At 42.5% G+C, this 10729-nt stretch overlaps 1 non-coding gene across 1 annotated transcript; it reads left to right on the forward strand.

Moving 5' to 3' along the window:
* The first annotated feature begins 2282 nt into the window (after positions 1 to 2282).
* LOC126012489 (small nucleolar RNA SNORA19) lies at positions 2283 to 2411 on the forward strand. Its single transcript, XR_007496952.1, has one exon. It is a non-coding gene; the product is annotated as a small nucleolar RNA SNORA19 (small nucleolar RNA).
* The last annotated feature ends 8318 nt before the right edge of the window (positions 2412 to 10729 follow it).

The following is a 10729-nucleotide window of genomic DNA, read 5'->3' on the forward strand; positions in this document are numbered from 1 at the left end:
AAAAAAAAAAAAAAAAGGCTGGAGAGATAGCATGGAGGTAGGGCCTTTGCTTTGCATGCAGAAGGACAGTGGTTTGAATCCCGGCATCCCATATAGTCCCCAGAGCCAGGAGTGATTTCTGAGCCTAGAGCCATGAGTAACCCCTGAGCTCTGCCTTGTGTGACCACCCCAACTCCCCAAATAGAAGGAATTCATAGAGCCAAAGAGATAGCACAGGAGTAGGGTGTTTGCCTTGCACGTGGCCAAGCAGGAATGGATGGTGGTTCAATTCCTGTCATCCCATATGTCCCCTGTGCCTTCCAGGAGCGACTTCTGAGTGCAGATCCAGAAATAACCCCTGAGCGTTGCCGGGTGTGACACAAAAACCAAGCAAAAAAAAGAAAGAAAGAAAATAGAAGGGATTCAGGCTTATTCCATTTTGGGGAGCTTCTAACAAAATTATCAAAGTAGAGGTCTGGAGTGAGAATACAGCCTTGTATGCAATCAGTGCTGCTCACTCTGACATCCCATTGAGTTCCCAGAACCACGCCATGATTGTTCTTTGTTTTTTGTAAATAATATCTTTATTTAAACACCATGATTACAAACATGATTGTAGTTGGGTTTCAGTCATAAGAAGAATACCCCCCTTCACCAGTGCATATTCCCATCACCAATATCCCCTTCTCCCTCCCTCCCTCCCCACACCATGCCATGATTGATCGCTTACTGCAGAGCCAGGAGTAAGTCCTGAGCACGGCAAGGCATGGCCGGGATTCAAACCACCATCCTTCTGCATGCAAGGCAAATGCCCTACCTCCATGCTATCTCTCCAGCCCACATAAGTACTTTTAATAGTCCACTTAGAACCAGTACTTTACCATTTAAAGAGAAACACAGACATTTTACCTTCATATACATTTCTTTTTATTTCTCATATAAGTTTGTTGTACTCTTCCTGCTCTGTATTTTAAGTTTGGTTTTGATTTTGAGTCATAAGTGGTGGAGGGCCTGGAGAGATAGCACAGCGGCATTTGCCTTGCAAGCAGCCGATCCAGGACCAAAGGTGGTTGGTTCGAATCCCGGTGTCCCATATGGTCCCCTGTGCCTGCCAGGAGCTATTTCTGAGCAGATAGCCAGGAGTAACCCCTGAGCAATGCCAGGTGTGGCCCAAAAACAAACAAAAAAAAAAGTGGTGGTGATCAAGGGCTGCTACTCCTATTTTGATGGTTGGGGGTTACTGATAGTACTCTGGCTACCATAAAGCACCATGGATACAACACCACACAGTATTTTAGAATTTTATTTTTGTTTTGTTTTGTGAACCATATCCAATTGTTATCAAGGCTTACTCTTGTCACTGTACTCAGTGTTCAAGATTGTATGTGGTGCTACAGTCAAACCCAGACCAGGGTTGGAGTGTCATGGTAAGTGCCATTCACTGTATAATCTCTCTGTCTCCTATAAATACCTCTGGTGTCATTCTTTCTTTAACTATGAGGCCACACATGGCAATTTTCATAAAGACATGCAGTGCTGTAGACCAAACAGCACCTTACATAAACAAAGCATGTACTATACCACTTAAGCTGAATCCCTACTCAACTCTGGTTCTCTTTGGCTTTATTTTGAGTTTGAATCCCTTCAAAGAAGTAAGTTTCTAACCATAAAATATACTTCATCCACAACCAAGACAAAAGAGGGTATTTTATTCCCTTAAGTATTGGACCAGCTAATCAATTTATTTGAGGTTTTGTGACATTTGTCAACCAATTACTTGTTACTGAATTATACCAATCAGGTTCTACCCTTTAGTTTTTTTGTTTATTTGTTGTTGGTTTGGTTTTGGTTTGGGGGGTCACATCTATCAGTGCTCATGGCTTACTCTCGGCTCTGTATTAACACTGGCATGGTGTTTGGCATGGACTGGTAATTAGAACTTGGGTCTGCTGAATGCCAAGAGTGATTTCTGAGCATAGAGCCAGGTGTGACCCAAAAAACTGCCAGGTGTGACCCAAAAAACTGAAGAAAAAAAACTAATTTAAAATGATAATCTAAATAAACTTTAAGATATTAGAAGGAAGAATAACACGAAAACAATTAGGCTACCTCAGGGGACTGAGTGATAGCACAGTGGGTAGGGCACTAGTCTTGTTCACGGCCAACCCGGGTTCTATCCTAGGCATTTCATATGCCCTCCCCCTGATCCCATCCCACCCTACCCTCTTAGCCTGCCAGTAGTGGTTACTGAGTGTAAAGCCTCAGAACTGTGTATGATCTCTTGAGTAAAGAGCCAGGAGTAAGTGCACATTTCAATGACCTGCTTTCTTCTGTTCATGTGAGCCGTGTTATTTCTCATGTGCTATATAATAGTTGAAGGATAATTAGCAGTATGACTCCATCGTGATACTGCCAGTCTCCTTCAGACAGTTCTGTCAGGTTGCCTGGCGAATTACAAATCAGAATGTTACTAGCACCTGGTTGGCCATTCAGTGTTTCTAGTTTATGAGTCTAGGGTTTAAAAGATGGTGTATTTGAGGAACACAGGTAATGTACTGTCACTAGTTGAAATCATAGGATTGGGGGTTGGTAGCTTTGGATTGGACTTTCAGCTCCATGTTGTACATGTTCTGACCCTCCCCATGAAAAATGCTTGTCCATGCATGTGTGTGATTCTCTGTCTCCAAGTGGGCTATTTTTATTTCTCATGGTTGACATTATACTATTATCACATCAGAAGTGCTGAAAAAGGGGCTGGAGAGATAGCATGGAGGAAGGGCATTTGCCTTGCATGCAGAAGGATGGTGGTTCGAATCCTGGCATCCCATATGGTCCCGTGAGTTTGCCAGGAGCAATTTCTGAGTGTAGAGCCAGGAGTAACCCCTGAGCGCTGCTGGGTATGACCCAAAATCAAAAAAAAAAAAAAAAGTACTGAATAAATACCATTATGACTGACTTTGTGTCTTTTTTTTTGTTTTTGGGCCACACCAGGTGATGCTCCTCAGGGGTCACTCCTGGCTATGTGCTCAGAAATCTCCCTTGGCTTGTGGGACCACATGGGACGCTAGGGGATCAAACCAAGGTCAGTCCTAGGCTAGCATGCGCAAGGCAGACGCCCTATATCCTGTGCCATTGCTCCAGCCCCACTTTGTGTCTTTTATGCAGGAAAAAAATGGGGGGGGGGAAGCACTAAGCATCTCTGGGTGCTCAAAAACCAAGGTCCAAAAACCAAAAAGGAAAAAGTCTGAAGGTATAGTAGTTAAAGAAATATAGTTTTTTGGTTTGTTTTGGGGCTACACCCTGTGTTGCTCAGAGGTTAATCCTGGCTTTACCCTCAAAAGTTGCTCCTGGCAGGCTTGGGGGACCAAGTGGGATGCCAAGGATCAAACCTGGATTGATCATATCCAAGACCAATACCCTAGCTGCTATGGTAGCACTCCAACCCCCAGGAACATACATTTTTACAGAAGAGTACCCTAGAAGAGCAGAAGAGATAAAGATACCAATTCAAATTTTAAGGCAAGTGGGAAATTATTCATCTTCCCTTGAGAACACTGCAAGTAAAGTTATTATCACTAGAAGTAAACACAATTAGGATAGCATGGAGGAACATAAAATGAGAACTAGAGGAAATGATTCTAGAGACTATCTGGACCAAAATTCTAACTATCATTTAAAATCTGGTAGAATTTGGGTAAGTTGATTACTCTTTTATCCCCCTAAATTGTTTGTAATCAGTACTTCCCTGGATCATTACCTTCCAGCAATGTGGATTTCTTATTATCATAATGAAAAGACACAACAAATATCTTTCCAGTTTTTGGGGGTGGGGGCAAGAACACTCAGCTCAGGGGTTGCATCTGGCTTTGCCCTCAGAAATCACTCCTGGCATGCTCCTGAAACCATATGGAATCCCGAGGATTTAACCTAGATCAGCCAGGTGTAAGGCGAATGCCCCACCTCTGTACTTTCGCTCCTGCCCCTCTTTCCAGTTTTTTATGACATTATGTGAAAGGGATTTCAGTTAATGTCAATATATGTCAGATATTTAGTAAAAACTGCTATTTCAGTTTTTATATTTTTAATTAAAAAATTTGGGGGGGGGTCACACTTGGTGGTGCTCAGGTTACTCATGGCTCTATGCTCTGAAATTGCTCCTGGCAGGCTTGGGGGAACCATATGGGATGCTGGGAATCAAACCTGTATCCATCCTGGGTTGATTGTGTACAAGGCAAACACCCTACCACTGTGTTGTCACTCCAGCCCCATGCTATTTCAGTTTTTGATTTCTGCTTTTTCTTGGAACTTCTCTTTTTCTTTACTTCTTTTCCTTAGACTTAGAAATAATTTCATTTGAGCTAAGTCTGAATTAAATCCAAGAGACAGATTTACTCTGTTTAATCATCTTTCTCTTGTCCCTGAAACTTCTTTGCTCAAATAAGGTATTTTTGTCTTTTCAAATCCATTCTCTCCCAGAAGTCCTTTGGCAAATAGGCTATTCCATAAATTAGGTAGGCCTGGTGGCTATATCTAGATCCTAGCAAGGGAGATCTTAAGCTAGGTCCTTTAGATTGTGAAAAATCCTTGGAAATAGAATGGATGTGAGATTTACATCCCATTTGGCTATAAACATTGAGTCAATTTCACAGCAACCTACATACTATCTGACAGGTACACTTCTCTTTTCTCTGTGCTTCCAAAGCATTCCTTCTGCATTAATCATAATATAGATTATTTATTTGGTTGTTGTCATCAAAAAGTCTAAGTGCCACAGTTTCCCACATTTTTTCCAAACAATTCCTCATCACATTCCTCCATTTATTAGTTGACCTTTTTTCTTTTCTTTTCTTTTTTCTCCTTTTTTTTGTTTTTGTTTTTGTTTTTCGGTCACACCCGGCAGTACTCAGGGGTTACTCCTGGCTCTGCACTCAGAAATCATTCCTGGCAGGCTCTGGGGACCATATGGGATGCAGGGATTTGAACCACTGTCCTTCTGCACTCAAAGCAAACACCCTACCTCCAAGCTATCTCTCTGGCCCCTGACCTTTTTTTCTTAAAGAGTAATAAAAATTCATTCTATACTTTGTGTCCTATAAGTCAATATTTTTATAGATTCTTTCATGTACACAAACTTTTGTACCTGGGGAGAAATAAGAATAATCACAGCTATTTTTTTAGGGGAAATAATATCCAGAGGTGCTTAAGGCTTACTTCTTGTTCTGTGCTAGGGATCATTCCTGGTTGTCTTTGGGGGCACCATATGCAATCCCAAGAGTAGAAGTAGGTCAGCCATATACAAAGCAAGTACTATCTCCATTCTCTGTTATTTGTTATTGAATTGTTTAATTTACTTAAGTCATATTTTGGGTGTTTTTCTTTGTTTTGTTTACATACCCAGCAATGCTCAGGACTAGGATTAAAAAAAAACTTCACATAAGGGGCCAGAGAGATAGTACAGTTGGTAGGACATTTGCCTTGCATGTGGCTGACCAGGGTTCAATCCCCAGCATCTCATATGGTCCCTTGAGCCTGCAAGGAGTAACTTCTGAGTGCAGAGCCAGGAGTGCTGGGTGGGGCCCAAAAAACAAAATAAACGGGGCCGGGAAGGTGGCACTAGAGGTAAGGTGTCTGCCTTGCAAGCGCTAGCATAGGACGGACCGAGGTTCAATCCCCCGGTGTCCCATATGGTCCCACCAAGCCGGGGCAATTTCTGAGCGCTTAGCCAGGAGTAATCCCTGACCATTGAACGGGTGTGGCCCAAAAAAAAAAAAAAAAAAAAAAAAAAAAAAAAAAAGCAAACAAACAAAACACATAAAAACCCTTCCCTTTTCAAGTAGAAACTCCAAACATCATAGGTATCAGCATATAATGAGAAGTTTTTAAATCAAGTGGAATGGGAATCAACAACAAAGCTGCGACTATCCATTATACCATAAACCAGAAACAACGGAAACAGCAGTTTAGAGTGAACAGGTATGCAATCAACCTCTAACTACAAAGACCTATAATAATGTCCTAATGTATTTATTCACAGAATCAGGTGCAGAATATGATTGGAAGCCAGGGACTCCTGCTGCAGTGATTACTAACAATATGTTTTAATGCCTTAATTTTACCCGGTATAAGGGTTACTTCAGCTTCTTTGTCCACAATGGTCCTTGGAAGCAAAGGTGGACACCCAAATTTTACGCCTTGGTGCTCAATCATACTAGACATCAAATATAGTGCTCATTATGACAATGTCTCGATAAAATACTCCAACTTATCCATTTCTTTTTATGTCTTCTATTAGGACCCAAAGCATATGATCATTCAAATCACTGAAACAGTCAATGGCACACCACAGACTTATGCTACAGGTCCCACTCATCGAATACATTTTTGCAAATTACTACTTTTGGTTATTTTCCCTTTCTCTCTTTCTCTCTTTTTTCCCTCTACTTATTTCCTTCTCTCCTTTCTTCTTCTTCATCAACTCAATCAATGTTAAATAAAGCCCACACTGTCAGTTTCTCTTTAGGAAAGTACCTCTATAGATAAGATGTGATGGACAATACTACATAGGGTAGCCACATCTTATAGTCCTCACTACCATATTACTTAGTACTCTAGACGCAAAAACTGTGCTTGGGGCCAGAAAGATAGCATGGAGGTAGAGTGTTTGCCTTGCATGCAGAGGGACGGTGATTCGAATCTCGGTATCCCATATGGTCTCCCGAGCCTGCCAGGAGCGATTTCTGAGCGTAGAGCCAGGAGTAACCCCTGAACCCTGCCGGGTGTGACCCAAAAACAAAAACAAACAAACAACAACAACAACAACAAAAAAAAACCTGTGCTTATCCTAAAAGGCTCCAGCCACTATATAACCCTGAAACCTTTATTTAGCAAAGCCCACCCCCGCCAGTGATGAAGAGCCTTGATTGAAATTGGAAAATCCTCCAACTCCAACACATTGGCCCAATCTTTTTCTTTCTCTTTCTTTTCTTTCTTTCTTTCTTTCTTCTTTCTTTTTTCTTTTCTTTCTTTCTTTCTTTCTTTCTTTCTTCCTTTCTTTCTTTCTTCTTTCTTTCTTCTTTCTTTCTTTCTTTCTTCTTTCTTTCTTTCTTTCTTTCTTTCTTTCTTTCTTCCTTTCTTTCTTTATTCTTTCTTTATTCTTTCTTCTTCTTCTTCCTTCCTTCTTCTTCTTCCTTCCTTCCTTCCTTCCTTCCTTCCTTCCTTCCTTCCTTCCTTCCTTCCTTCCTTCCTTCCCTTCCTTCCTTCCTTCCTTCCTTCCTTCCTTCCTTCCTTCCTTCCTTTTTTTTGGTTTTTAAAGCCTCACCCATTTGATGCTCAGGGGTTACTCCTGGCTAAGTGCTCAGAAATTGCCCCTGGCTTGGGGGGACCATATGGGACGCCGGGGGATGGAATCTTGGTCCTTCCTTGGCTAGCGCTTGCAAGGCAGACACCTTACCTCTAGTGCCACCTCGCCAGCCCCAATCTTTTTTTTTTAAACTTATTTTTACCGAATTTACTTATTTTTCTTTTCTCTTCCCTCTTTTTTTTTTGGGGGGGCCACACCCATTTGACGCTCAGGGGTTACTCCTGGCTGTGCGCTCAGAAATTGCCCCTGGCTTGGAGGGACCATATGGGACACGGGAGTGGGGGGGATTGAACCGTGGTCTGGTCCATCCTATGCTAGGGCTTGCAAGGCAGACACCTTATCTCTAGCGCCACCTTCCCGGCTCCTTTTCTCTTCCCTCTTATCTTTTGTTTTCCCTTTCTCTCTCTCTCTCCTAATCTGTATCTTAGCTAATTATTTATCCCTTCCCTTCCCTCCCTCTCCCCTCCCTCCCTCCCTCCTCCCCCTCCCTCCCTTTCTCTCCTCTTACCTCCCCCCCTTCCTTCCTTCCTTCCTTCCTCCTTCCTTCCTTCCATCACACCCGGCAGTGCTCAGGGGTTACTCCTGGCTCTACGCTCAGAAATCGCTCCTGGGGGCCCAGAGAGATAGCACAGCGGTGTTTGCCTTGCAAGCAGCTGATCCAGCACCAAAGGTGGTTGGTTTGAGTCCCGATGTCCCATATGGTCCCCCGTGTCTGCCAGGAGCTATTTCTGAGCCAGGAGTAACCCCTGAGCACCGCCGGGTGTGGCCCAAAAACCAAAAAAAAAAAAAAAAAGAAATTGCTCCTGGTAGGCTTGGGAGACAATATGGGATGCCAGGATTCTAACCACTGTCCTTCTGCATGCAAGGCAAACACTCTACACTCCATGCTATCTCTCTGGCTTCTACCCCCAGTTCTTTTTTTTTTTTTTTTCTTTTTTTTTTTTTTTTTTGGTTTTTGGGCCACACCCAGCGGTGCTCAGGTTACTCCTGGCTGTCTGCTCAGAAATAGCTCCTGGCAGGCACGGGGGACCATATGGGACACCGGTATTCGAACCAACCACCTTTGGTCCTGGATCGGCTGCTTGCAAGGCAAACGCCACTGTGCTATCTCTCCGGGCCCCTACCCCCAGTTCTTAATTCATTAGGTACTGGTACCGACCTCTTGCCTCAATCAGCCACCTCACAGCTCCCAAAGCAAAAGAACACCCTCTCAGTCCCACATCTCGTGCCCTGGCAAGGAACTACAATCAACACTCCTGCTGACTCTTGCTTTGTGGCCCTTTTTCTCACGCCCCCCAAATGTGGACTCTTGCATGCTACTGATTCAGCTTCAGAAGGACCCCCAGCCCAAGGACACTACCTGATCCTTTACTTCTGCAAATCATTTCTCAAACTCAACAAGACTATGGTGTGTAATGAAAATGTACCCTAGACTCCAATCCAACAAGAATATCTCAAAAGACTAATGGGGAAGCCTATATTTTCCTTATATGTTTAATAACTCTATAATAATACCTCTTAGTCGGGGCTGGAGCGATAGCATGGAGGTAAGGTGTTTGCCTTGCATGCAAAAGGATGGTGGTTCGAATCCTGGCATCCTATATGGTCCCCCGAGCCTGCCAGGAGCAATTTCTGAGCATAGAACCAGGAGTAACCCCTGAGCATTGCCAAGTGTGACCTAAAAAGCAAAACAACAATAACAAAAAAATACCTCGTAGTCTGTTTATTCTCAAATGTAAGGTATCCTCTGACATCACTTTTTTCTTTACTTTTTTTTTTTTCAAAAATTTATTTTTAGAGGCCAGAGAGATAGCATGAAGACAAGGTGTTTGCCTTGCATGCAGAATGACGGTGGTTCTAATCCGGCATTTCATATATTCTCCCGAGACTGCCAGGAGTGATTTCTTTTTTTTTTCTTTTTTTAATTTTTTATTTAAGCACCATGATTACACACTATTATAGTTGGGTTTCAGTCACAAACAGAACACCCCCCTTCACCAGTTCAACATTCCCACCCCTAATGCCCTCCCTCCCTCCTTCCCATGCCCTGCCTGTATTCAAGATAGGCATTCTATTACAGTTATTTTTTTTTTGTTTTTGTTTTTTAACATAATTTTTATTTTAATTGTAGTGGCTTACATATCGTTCACAGTAATATTCCAGGTACAGTTTTTTTTTTTTTTTTTTTTTTTTTTAGTTTTTGGGTCACACCCAGCGGTGCTCAGGGGTTACTCCTGGCTGTCTGCTCAGAAACAGCTCCTGGCAGGCACGGGGGACCATATGGGACACCGGGATTCGAACCAACCACCTTTGGTCCTGGATCGGCTGCTTGCAAGGCAAACGCTGCTGTGCTATCTCTCCGGGCCCACAGTTTTTTTTTTTAAGTTCAGTAAGCTGTTTTTTTTTTTCTTAAAGGCTAAGTGTTAAAAAAAATACAGTAGTAAAGATGTGAAAGTGGCAATCGCCATCGTTTGTATAGTCCCAGCAATAAATATGGGGAAAACGGAAAAAAGATCCTTGGCCTGATTACAAGAAGGCTTTACCCCAGAAGTTTATTGGCATAAGAACGACTCTGGGCTCCAGGCATACCAGTCTGTCCAACCCCTGAGTCATTCTCCATAGTCCCAGTGAAACTTTTTTGCTGGTGTCAGGTTCTTGTATTTAAAGAATCTGGATTCTTTGCATTTTCTTTCTCAAAGTCAGGCTGATGTGGAGCATCCTCTAGTTTCACCAGACCATTAGATGTAGAGAGACCTGCCCTGCAAGCAGGTTGTTGCTAAGTCATCTGGGTGTTGAGAGCAATAAGTCAATGCCAGAGCAGTGGTAGGGTCTTCCCTGGTAGAGATTTGCATCCTGGTAATGTTATAGACAACTGTGGTTGTTTCCATACAATGGATGGTATCCATTGTTCAGGGGTGTATAGGTAATGCCCATTCCATACAATGGATGGTATCCATTGTTCAGGGGTGTATAGGTAATGCCCATTCTTCTGAGGCCTAAGCCAAATCATTATGCCAATGTTTAGGGTATAAGGCCTAACTGCATTACAAAATTTGTGTTCCCATCTCTATTAGATAAGAACTTGTTTGCATATATAATATTTTCCCATTTTAATGTGCCTATGCACAAGAGAAACAATGCCACAGGTATTGTTGGTGCATCTGGGGGCCAAGGGAGCAAGTCCAACATTCCCCATAACTTGGTTCTAACATGAATTCATACAGAGATACTCTTCTACCAGCATTGATTATTGAACAGATCTCAAAGGGGATAAAGCAAGCAAGCAAGCAAGCAAACAAACAAACAAACAAACAGTGGGCAAAATTGTCACTGCATAAGATAATATTCAAAAAGAATTATAGATGTTAAGGGAATACATCAAGATATACA

Source organism: Suncus etruscus, chromosome 6, assembly GCF_024139225.1.
Source record: "Suncus etruscus isolate mSunEtr1 chromosome 6, mSunEtr1.pri.cur, whole genome shotgun sequence".
NCBI classification, from domain to species: Eukaryota; Metazoa; Chordata; class Mammalia; order Eulipotyphla; family Soricidae; genus Suncus; species Suncus etruscus.